Below are 10890 nucleotides of genomic sequence, written 5' to 3'. Positions count from 1 at the left end.
TTCTGGAATCGTTTGGTGCAAATATTATGTAGGTACATATTGATTTGGAATTGTTTAAATTTTGGTTTCTATAAAAGATAATAAAAAAGAATAAGGAACAAAAATTATATTAGATTAGGTATTTAGCAAAAGAAGTTAGTTTCATTTTTCTTAAGATTTTCAAAGCGAAATAAAATTACTTACCAATTTCTAATAAATTATCCAATATTCGTTACTTTACACACAATGAAAATCACTAAAAATATTAAATTATATTGATATTTTATTATAAATTACAATTAACACTGATTTTGAGTTATTTTCACCCGAAAACAAATTAAATTATTTAAAATAACTTTTCTTTTTGAACCGAGACGACGCGACCGACCGATTGCAAGCGCGAACAAATACTTTATGAAGAACAGGGATCAAACATAGAGAGATAAGAACAACTAAATCATAGAAATTCACCTGCATTGTAATCGTGGTAGTGCATTTCTCTTCTCTGTTGTGAATGTGGGCTGTGGGTGGGTAGTGGGTTATGTGAAAATTGAGAATAAATAAAGTTGGAATGGTTGGGCCCTGAATCTATCTCTTTCCTTTAATTTAGTCATTTAAGAAGGGTAGGAAGGAGAAAGAAGATATATGTACAAATTTACTTATATAGATTCAGATTCTTGAACTAAAGCTATCCTAACTTATATGTAGTTATAAGTTTAATGAGATGGATATACAAATTAAGCCCGTTCTTTAACTTATCGGAACTAATTATTTTTGAAAGTTTTAGTGCAACTTTCTGTCAAACAGACTGTTAGATATGTTAAAATAAACACTTTTGATGATCAAATGTTATTTAGACAATGTTAGGGTTTGTGCAAAATAAAAATTACTGAACTCTGTTCTTGAGTTCCTGAGAAAATTTAAAGAAAAATAACATTTCCAGCTTCTTGGAGAAATACAAAAACATGATTTCTATTACCATCGTAATGTCATGTAAGACTAAAATCAAAAATTCATATAGTTCCTATGTGTTAGACATCATGTACATTTTTTGAAATATTTTATTGAGTGCTCAAAAAACATTTCATACAGGGTAATTCATTTTGCGGTTTCAAAAGTAAACGTAAAAGACACACAAAATATAATTTTTGTCCATGATATTTCTTTTTATTATAAAGTTTGAACGTTGACATTGTGTGTGAAACACTTTATCATTTAAATGGCTGCGTTCAATCTCAGACAAATAAGGTCCAGGAAGGAATCCAAAGGTATCCAAGAATTTCTGGGGTATGTACATGTAGGTATCTAACAGAACAGCTGTTTTAACACATGGTTGAATTTGAAGAAACTTGAAAATTGATTTCAGCTTTTTGTATTGTGTAGTACCCGTGGCATGATGGTTAGTGCGTTGGACTGTCATGCAAGGGGTCTTGGGTTCAATGCCTGCCTGTGCCACCTTAATTAAAAAAAAATTAATTTGCGTAGGTACTGCCTCTTGCGAGGAATTGACAAATTCTTCAAGAGTAAATCTTGTCATGAAAAAGTGCTTTCTCAAATAAGCCGTTCGGATTCGGCCTAAAATTGTAGGTCCCTTCCATTCCTGACAACAGTACTCGCACACAGGAATGGTTGAGAGTTGTAAGTCACTAGGCCCTGGTTCACAACGGACTGTTAAGCCACCCAATTTATTTATTTAATTTTTGTATTTGTTTGTTAAATAAAAATATAAAAATGTTGGTTGAAGTTGTATTTGAGGATATATCGTGCAACAAAAGTTCTTGCGTTCATCCCACCATTAAGCGTAAACTTTATCTACTGTAAAGAAACCAACTCAAAACCTAAGCGCAAAGCAACTTCTGCTCATTCGGAAATGAGATCGAAATTCTTTCAAACTATATCTAGGTTTTGTCAATTCATAAAAGTCCCATTTCTGTTAGGTTAGTTTTCTGTTAAACATACGTAAGTCGTTAAACATTTCGCAAGTAAATTATTAATCGTATAGAACTCCAATTGAGCTAAGAGGAAATTTAACATAGATTTCAGATTAATGTTATCTCTTATTTATTAAATTGTTACGCACCTATCAATTCATCATCGTCCGAATCAGTCAAATTATCCATTAAATTTTCACTTCGAATCTTAAATGTCCTCTGCTTGTCACGTATTTATGATACTTCCATTGTGCTAATTGTGGAATTACAAAGAAATTGTCATATTAAACGTTATCCTTTAAGGTTCGGCCAAACCACTTTTTTCTTTCACATTTTGGATTTGTTTTGTTTTCTTTCCAATCGGCTTTTTTAATTTTGTAAATTTTTATCAATTAAATAAAATTTTAGTTCCTTGACATTTTTTGCGACTTTTTAAGATGCGTCCAGTGTCAATAAATGTTTGTAAACATTTCAGAAACATTTATAGAAAAAAGCATTTCAGAAATTTTTTCTTTTGGGTGGTAGCTCTCGAAACATTTCTGAAATGTTTGTAATATGGTTCTCTGTTTCTGTTTAATGTTTCAAACAATTTTCTTCTGTCTGAACGCTCCTTTAGAATTTTTGAACACCTTATTTTATCATATAAAACAGCTGAAGTTCTAAATAAATATTACTTGTAGTGAATTAAGTTGCGGACAACTTAAAGTTTCTGGGACTCGCTCGTAATAATTTAAAAAAAAAAAAGATGAAAGTATGTATTTTATGTTTTTCATCGTCAAGTAAATTGCGAAATTGGATTTTGTACTTAAAGGGGATTTCATTTGTATTTACACATCTGAATTATTTGTCTTCAAACTAAAAACCTTTTAACTATAGAATGTATCAATTTATCGATTGAAAATTCCCTCCATTTACTAAAGAGTATTTGGTTAATCAATTTTAAATCAAAACAAACAATAAAAACATATTAAGGTTCCAAAATGTTCTCGAAGATTTTATAGTTAAGAGTTAGAAATTTGAATTCATTTCTTTTTTAATGCATTGAGACTTGCGAATTGTTTCTTGCAATTGCAACTTAGTTTGGTTACGATACGACTTTACGACTTGAAAGTAGATATAAGAGAAAAATAATACCTAAATAACTTTTATTTTATTTTATAAAAATTAGTTCTTACCTCAAAGACTGTCTTCGCAAGAATATAGGACTAGGATTTATGTATGTTTTTAATTTAGTTTTAGAGTTTTGACAGATTCGCAAATACAAAAATGTTAACCTCGGTTATTCATGACAAACTTCTTTTGTTCCAAAACCCTAAACGAATACTTGATATATTGCAAATACCCAGAAGGCTTTAACGTTTGCGTGTTTTAAGAAGGACGAAGCTTAAAAACACAGAAGAAAAATATATCATATAGAGTGGATGGTTTTGATTTATGAAATCAAGTAAAATAACATATTTTGTATTAGAAAACCAAGTTCAAGAATGGTACCGTCAGAATGACGTAATTTCTGCAAATAATTTAATTATTATTTTTGCGTTTTAGTTATTAACTCCACGAAATGTTATTTTTACAATAAATGATCTGGGAACAACTTGTAGACCATACTATTATCTAAAGGTTTTTATTGAACTTAAAAAGTGCAACATGAATAAAATGTTGCAATTTATTGTTAAAATTATGGCCTTTCAGTGCCGTGATGAGGCTCCTTCTCCAATTGATTTTTTTGAATGCCGCACTTTCCGTAGTTCAGGATATATGTGTGTGCAGGAGAACTTTTCCTACTTGGCCAACACTGGACGAACAACAACAAATAAGTCAATTTTGCGACCTGCATTTTCAGCAAGCACATTTGCTCCTGAAAATAAAACCAAAATTTTTAAATTATTGTTAATTATACACACTTTCGTTGAAAAACTTGCATTATAGTATTGTTTGATTGTTAAGCTTTATTATGACAGCTGTCAAAATGCAGTAAATAAATAAAAGCATGTATAAGTCTCATTTACATGTTTATATGGTATTCGCTGTCTAAAAGTAAAACTTACATTAGCTAGGAAAGCATCTTTCGTTCTTTCTTACTTAAACAGATTTGCATGTTTTGACTTCTAACATTTACGTATGTAATGTTTGTTTATTATCCAATCTGGAAGAGGATCCATTTTAAAAATACATATTTATAGCCCAAAATAACAGCCAAAAAACGGACCCATTTTGATCAATTTACCAATTTTAGAAAAGTATAACCCAATTTGTGATAAAGAAACCAATTCCTGGAATTGTTTGTAGACACTAAATCGAAAACTCAAGTCAAAGCAAAACCTAAATATAACCCACAGAATTTGTCTTTAAATAAGTTTGTTAATATAATTTCATTCCAACAAATCAAATCGAAAACAATTTGCGCTCAAAGTACGACAATGTCTTAAAACTGAACGCACCCATTCACTCGTCAATAGCAAAACCGAACTCATGCATCCTACACTATACTACTTGAATAGAACGATGCAGGTGTGTGTACCTGAACATGTTCTTTCATGTAAAATGTCTTTGTTGTTACAGTTTCCGGATAACTATTGGTTGAAAAGAAGTGTTCTCGCGATCGGTTCGTAAAAAAAATAGTTTATTTTATGTTTTAAATAAAAAAATAATTGCAAATTTGTGAAAAAGTGAAAGTTTTAGACATAAACATTAAATATATCCAATAAAATAGTGAATTTATATGAAAAATAATGTGATTCGTGTGTTTTTAAATTTGCTCTACCCATTTTTTTTTTCATTTTCAATTTTATCGGGTCGAACGTTTCTGTTGTGTTGGGACGGAAATGCGGTAGTGATGGCATCGTCAGTAGTTTCGCGGTAACATTTGAAAAATTCAAATATTTAAAAAAACGGGTAAGTGACTCAAATTTAAATTTTAAAAATTTATTACCCGTTTTGTGGGCTGAAACAATAATTTTAAAATCTATAGGTAGTTTTGTTTTGCTAATCGAAGAAGTTCAAGTTTAGATCCCCTCATAAACTTGAAGAAGGAAGTTATACAAACTTATTTATATTATTTTAAACCATTTAACATTTCAAGGTCATCTTCTATAAGCAACCTTATGAATTTCACAGTAAAAAATTTTCTGAATCTTAGTTACTAGGGAACGACCCTAGCAAGATGTCTCCAATTTCGCAATACAAGTTGATTGAGGACACTTTCCACTTGTACGTGCCACCTGACTCGAGGTTTCCTTAACAGCGCTCTCCTGTAGGTGTTGACTTGAAGACTTTTGTGGGCTGGAGCATTGGTTTCCATGCGCTCTACGTGATCAAGCCATTTCAGTCGTTGGACTTTTACGCTTCTGGCTTAGTCTACGTCGCTGTACAGCTAGTACAGCTCGTCTTTGCATCTTGTCCTCCATTCATCTTCTATGCAGACGGGACCGTAGACCTAAAGTGCTTTCATCCCCTTTTGCATAGTCCATGCTTCTGCACCTTATGACAGAATTGGGATGAAGAGGGTCTTATATAGCGGCACTTAAGTCGCTCGAGAGAGGGCTTTACTAGATTAGATTACATCAGATTGATTGTTAAGGCACGAGTACGATAACTTTGGCGACAAGATATAATAACGGTTTTTGGTAGAGGGGCTTAATACAAGAATTTTGTACTATGGGAGGGGGGGTCTATCTCCCCCCGTTTAGGTGGTAGGGGCAATTAAAAAAATATGTACATTAAATGAAAAAAAATAATTAAAAAATAACGGTAATACTTAAAATTAAGTTTTATACCTTTTTTTAAAGCCATAGTAAAAAATGCTTGGTTTTAACTGTTCTATACAAATCCGTCATCAAACTTTGTCGCCAAAGTTATCGTACTCTCCCCATTGTTTATTATACAAAAATGGTTTACAAATTTCATTTCTGCCGTCTTCCAGATGTAACATTTCATTACAATTTTTAATATGAACCGAACGATTAAAAATGAAAGTTGCTAATAATATAGTATGTATGTATAAGTATTCTAAAATGGGTTATAATTCTTATTTAATTGAAAGTTAAGGTTGTGAGAAAAAGATACATTTGTATGTTTACTGTTATTCATTTAACACTAGATTTTAATAGCGTTAACTCAATTTTAATATGATTTAAAACACAAAATTTTGCCAATTATTTTATAAGCTAAAATTTCACATTTTTTTCAATTTTAAAGTGATTTGGAACACAAAAAAATCAATTTTTAAATAATTTGAAGCACAAAAATTGGATCATTAAACTGTAGTAACTGGATTTTTTAATAATTTAAATATCGAAACTATTGCGGAAGGTTAATGCGTGTTTGCAATAATTAATAAATTACCCCATCCTAGTCCTACGTTTAATATTTCGAAAAGTCTGCTTAGAAAAATGTAGCTCTCATCAAAATAGAGCCGACGGATTTCTTGTAGTATTGGGCAAATGGCAATGAAATGGTTTATGTCTTCATTTTCTCTTCTATTGCAAAGCCAACAGATTTGTGGTAAATCTGCTCGATGAGGCATAAAGTTTAAGTTAAGAACTTCAACACGTGTTCTAAATATGTAGCTTATAATTTCAGGCGAGTATTCATTACGAAAATACTTAATTCCTGAAGAAATTTGGTAATTAAGATTCTTATGAGTGCTCCTAGACAATGTTGAATTCGCTCTGGATAGATGTTGGTGATAAATCTTTTCGTCTATTTTCACAGTAACCTTATCAACATTTGACTCCAATAATGATAGATGAGCTGCATGAGAATGAGCTAGTTCATTCCAGTCATGATAGACTTGTGAAGACTTTTTCCATTTCTTCTCATGACCCTTATCAAGTAATCATAGTTGACTTTTAGATTTCTTATGTACAGAGGCATTATATCAGATTCCACATAGATAGCATAGTATAAAGCGTTGAGTTAGGTAGTCTGAATAATCGTTTGAAGAAATATATCTGCACCGATTCAAACGTTTCGAGATTTATATAGCCGAAAATCTAGGCATCATAGCACATACAAGTTTAATGAAAAACACGGTATTTTGAAACCAAGGTCGATATCTTGGTTTGCAGAGAACCTAGTCCACATCATACTCAAGGCTAGTTTAGCTTTATTACTTTTTTATTTGGAATATTTTGAAAAATTGAGATTGTGTGTAATCCAAACATTTTTCGTCAGGTTGTCTTCTCCTTTGACGTGCCTCAAAAATCCTCACCTTTTTCTTTCTTGTATTGATGACTTACCCCTATTTCTCGCAAAATGCATTCAGCCTGTTTATTTGTTATTGCAGAGTGTAAGGGCTTTCGGCTAGTAGTACTAAGTCATCAGCATATAACAGAACTTTAATTTGTATATCAGCAAACGATATCCCTCCTGGGAGTATATCGCAAATGTCGTCAACAAACAAAGCAAAATGTAATGGGCTTAAAATACAGCCCTGTGGAACACCTGCAGTTGTTTCAAACCATTCTGAGAAGTCAGTTCTATCCCATAGAGATGCACTAAATAAAGCAAGAAATTTAGAGTACATGGTCAAACATTTTCGGGAGAATTCTATCGTTGAAAGCGTGTACAGCAAAGCCTGTCTCTTAACTTTGTCAAATGCTGCTCTGAAATCTACGAAGCAAGCGTAAAGTGTTTTCTTTTTATCAATGGATTTTTTAGCAATGCTTGTCAAAGCAAATATTTGATCCATGGTTGAGAAGCCCGACCGAAAAACTGCTACTTAAAAGGTTTTTTCTTCGATCCATTTGTTAAGCCTTTCGTATAGAATCGAAGTAAGAATCTTCTTCAAAGTGCTTAAAATAGAAATTCCTTTATATATTTATAATTGCAAAAATAACTTCTTTGTTTAGGTTGTGTTGCTCATAAGAATCGCTGTATAAACTGGTGAGGTATAATAGAAGGCAATTTTTAAATTGAACTGTGCTTTTTTTTCAGAATTCTACTGGAATTCCATCTATGCCAGCAGCTTTATTGTTTTTCATCTTATGAAGTGAAGAATCGAGTTCAGACAAAGATATTGGACAATCCAGTTCATCAACTATAACGTTGGGTAAAGCATAAGAAAAAGTATGGTGATTAACCTCAGCCGACAAAATAGTCTTAAAATGTACTGCTAGTGTTTCAGCTCCAAGAGTGTTCACCATATTGAGATTACGACCACCATTCAATGTTTTTGAATTTTTGGATTCCGATAGCTTTTTGGCTAGATGTTACAAGTACTCTTTTCTTTTAGATGCACACAGAGCTTTGTATTCCTTATTGAAGGTAGATATTTTTGAAAAACAAGGCATCTGTAGATAATTTTCTTAGGCTCTTACAATCGTTATCGTACCATAAACTTCGTGGAATCAACTAATGGGTGTTATTGCTATGAGTAGATAGAGCTTTTTTTTCGTCTAATTGGTCAATTTTGGATGTTGATGGAGAAGACAAGGAACTGCAGTTGTAATTTAAACGAGATTTGTAAAGATCATCATTACTTTCTTTCCATTTGAGCTTGATAAATTTACTTGGAATTCTTGGGGGAGCTTCAACCGGAAACATAAATTCAACTTGTATTGGTAAATGAGCAGACAAATTTGCTACACTCACTTTGAAGTCTGCACATTATTTAAGCCAGTCTGACGAGACTGCACAAATATCAATACCTGACTGTTCTTTGCTAGATACTAATAAATGTGAATTCTCCCACGGTATCACTTTTGGTTGTTCCATTAAGCACGAATAGTCCAAGATTTTCAAAACACTCAATAAGGAGCCTCCCATTGCGGTTCAAATTATTATCTTTTGAGATTCTTTAGGGATTTACCATTTAATTGTTTTCTAAGCAAAGCAAAGAAACAGCGGTTAGCAAGAGTAATTCTTCGTTTGATCTTTTGTTGTTGTTTTCTGCGCTCAAAGCGGAGACTATACAGATGAATTCCATAACTACTTCAAAGGTACATCTGTCGATGGTGACATTTTGACCGAAACATCGGTGTTGTAGGTGTACTTTGTTTTGAATTTATTAACAGTTAAACCCATTAGCCAGCTCTGCCTGAATGCTCACAAAAGCCCCATTGACATCAAGCTGAATTCTTCTGATTATGTCAATGTCATCATGCTAAAAATTGGATAGGCTTTCTAAAGATAGTGCCTGTAGTGTAGACGTTGAAGCCCTGTACTATTCTTTGAAGGATGATGTTAAAGAAATCAAATGATAGCGCAGCTTGTCTTAAGCGTTTTTTTGACATCGAAAGGTTCGGTTAATTGTTTCCAACCTTTATTTTTTTTTTTATAATAAGCGCACACTCAAAGAGATATATTACCCTTATTATGTAGACAGAGTGTGACCACTAGGAAAGGGAGAGAGGGGTTGAAAGGAGATGTCGGTTCACATTGGTTTTGAATTCCTGAATATTGCAATAGCTGGGAAAGACAGAGTGTGGCAAGGCATTCCACATTCGCATAGTACGGCTAAAGAACAAATCTCTGTACTTGACAGTACGACCGAAGATGGGCTCGAGGGTATACTGATGAGCATTCCTCGATGCGCGAGTATTACGGTTAAACTGTTTAAGGGGAGGAATGCAGCTGGCTGGCTATTTCTCTAGAGTATAAACCATTAAAATAACGGTAAAACAGGGTGAGACAAGAAACATTTCGACGATGTTCAAGTGACGTAAATGATCTTATGATGGTAATATCACCAAATCTAAATGCTCTACGTTCAATACTATCCAAGAGGCTTAAGTTAGTTGCAGGAGCACGAGCACAGATATGGGAGTTATACTCAAGCTTTGGACGTATATAAGTCTTGTAAATAACAGCCAGATCAGAGGGGGAGAAAAATACTTCTTGCATCGCCTTAGAAAACCCAAACATCTTGCGGCGTTTTTGGCGACATCGCGTATGTGATCGTTCCACAAAAGGTGGTTGGTGATACACATATCAAGAATATCGAGGTGTTCAGTTTCCTCGATGCAAGTACCATTTATGTATAATGGCAGGGGGGGTATATTTCGCTTTAACGATACAAGACAGCATTGCGTTTTCGAAGCATTAAATTCCACGCGGTTTCTTATTCCCCATTGTACAATGGTGTTTAGGTCGGAATTTAATGAGCTTATCATATTTTGTCGTTGCAGTTCCACATCCGAAGAAGAGGGGTGTGAGTCTGAAAACGAATATGAAAAGCTAAGAGTACTATCGTCAGAGAAACAATGTATTGGATTAGATGCTGCAGACAGAAGATCATATATAAACATGAGAAAGAGTGTTGGAGATAGAACAGATCCCTAAGGCACACTAGCATTTATTTTGTGGTTTAAATCCATCGAATACAACTTGTATTGAACGATTCGAAAGGTAATTACTAATCCAATGAAGGAGGGATTCATGGAAACCGAATTCTTCTGAGATGAACCATGAGATCACCAGTGGAGCTATTGCTACCAAAGCCATACTGTCGGTCTTAAGAAGTTTCCGTTCTTCAAGATATTTCTTGAGCTGATAATTAATCAGCGTTTCCATGACCTTGGAAAGAAGGTACGAACACCTCTTCAGAACAATAGCGGGGATACCATCCGGACCAGCAGATTTATGTATGTTAAGATATTTTAGGACCCTCTCTACAGTACGAAGCGAACAAAGATTTGCCCCATAGAATCATTAACTCGAGTCATAACACTCATTGGCAGCGTTGAATTGGCGGCGAACTGCTTAGCAAAGAGATTTGCTTTCTCTAAAGAGCTAACAAATGGAGTGTCATCCACAACGAGCGTAGGAACCGAGGAAGAGGAAGAATTCCTCATATTTTTTACAAATGATCAAACATTTTTACTGCCTTTGGGACATTGCAGTATTTTTTGCCGTAATTTTTGGTCATGTTAAAATTTGGTCCGTCGAATATGGGCGTTGCAGGCCTTCCTGGCTTAATTTAACCATGAAAACTCCAATGTAAAAATGGCCTTAATCACAGAAAATGATTTTTCGGTAA

This window comes from Eupeodes corollae, chromosome 1 (genome assembly GCF_945859685.1).
Source record: "Eupeodes corollae chromosome 1, idEupCoro1.1, whole genome shotgun sequence".
NCBI classification, from domain to species: domain Eukaryota; kingdom Metazoa; phylum Arthropoda; class Insecta; order Diptera; family Syrphidae; genus Eupeodes; species Eupeodes corollae.
The sequence above is the reverse complement of the archived record's forward strand: the minus strand, read 5'-3'. Positions refer to the sequence as shown.